This window comes from Chaetura pelagica, unplaced genomic scaffold (genome assembly GCF_000747805.2).
Source record: "Chaetura pelagica isolate M959 unplaced genomic scaffold, ChaPel_1.0 scaffold425, whole genome shotgun sequence".
NCBI lineage: Eukaryota > Metazoa > Chordata > Aves > Apodiformes > Apodidae > Chaetura > Chaetura pelagica.
Genome location: NW_009953205.1, coordinates 5,529,457 through 5,530,554, shown reverse-complemented (window position 1 = coordinate 5,530,554; position 1,098 = coordinate 5,529,457).

The following is a 1,098-nucleotide window of genomic DNA, read 5'->3' as shown; positions in this document are numbered from 1 at the left end:
GCTCCTTTGTAAAACTAGTTAATTAGTTCTCCCCCTACCCCAAACTTCACTTGAATAAATTTGTGGCTAGCACAAGTATGAAGAATTTTGCTTTTCTTGGCTAATTTCTTCTCTCTTCCCCCCTTTTCAAAGGGAACTTCACCCATCTATCAGGACAGGGCTGTTCACTTTGGATAAAGATGACTAACTGAAAAAGAAACATTACCAAAAAATATTTTGTTGAGTAAAAAAGCTGCCCATGCCTTCTCTGAAAGTAACTGTCCATCACAGCATAAGGTGAATAAACAGATTCTGCAGCTTGTTACAAGTTTGTTAATTCTTTAATAAATTACCCATTAAAAAAAAATTAACTAATAAAATGTTTGGGAATTATCTGAGAAAAAAAATTCATCATAAGCACTGGAAAAGTGTCTATGTAGCAATATGTAAAAAGTACAGGGTTTTAACTCAATTTTTGAGACTTTTACAACAAAGTGCAGAGAAAGGCAGAGGAAATTATGTTCTGACTACACAGACTAAATAAGCCCAATGGGTACCTCTGTATATAGTTATCCATGGCACTGAAATCTGCTTAGGAAAGCAACAAGTCTTTTGTTCTGTTGACAACAGTTATTACAATTAATTCATTTTGTGATTGGTATTTGTACTGAGTGACAAGGTGTTATTTTACCTCAGTAGAAGTTAAAATGGTAACACCTACATGCAAAATAACACCGAGTTTGCTATCAGTCACTCAATGAAAGAACAGCCTCTCTGCAGAAGTGCGTGCTCAGCCACCACTCCTGCAAACCTCAAGTGTTAGCATCGGGCTCCTCCTCTCCTCTTTCCCCAGAGTTGCTTTTGGGTTTCTTTTCCCTTTCTAAAAGTTTCTTTGAGGGGACGGGAGAAAGTAAGAAAGAAGTTGTCTATGTTACGGTGCAAGCCAAGCTAAAACATAAGGAAACACAGCAAAAGGCCTCCGAGATGCCCGCGGGAGATGAAGGCTCCCTGCCCTTGGGGTGGCACTGCCGAGGGCGTCCTGCCAGGAGTCCCACCAGCCCGGCAGGGAGCGGGGCTGGGGCTGCTGGGCCCCTTCAGAGCGGTGGGGAGAGGTGAGCC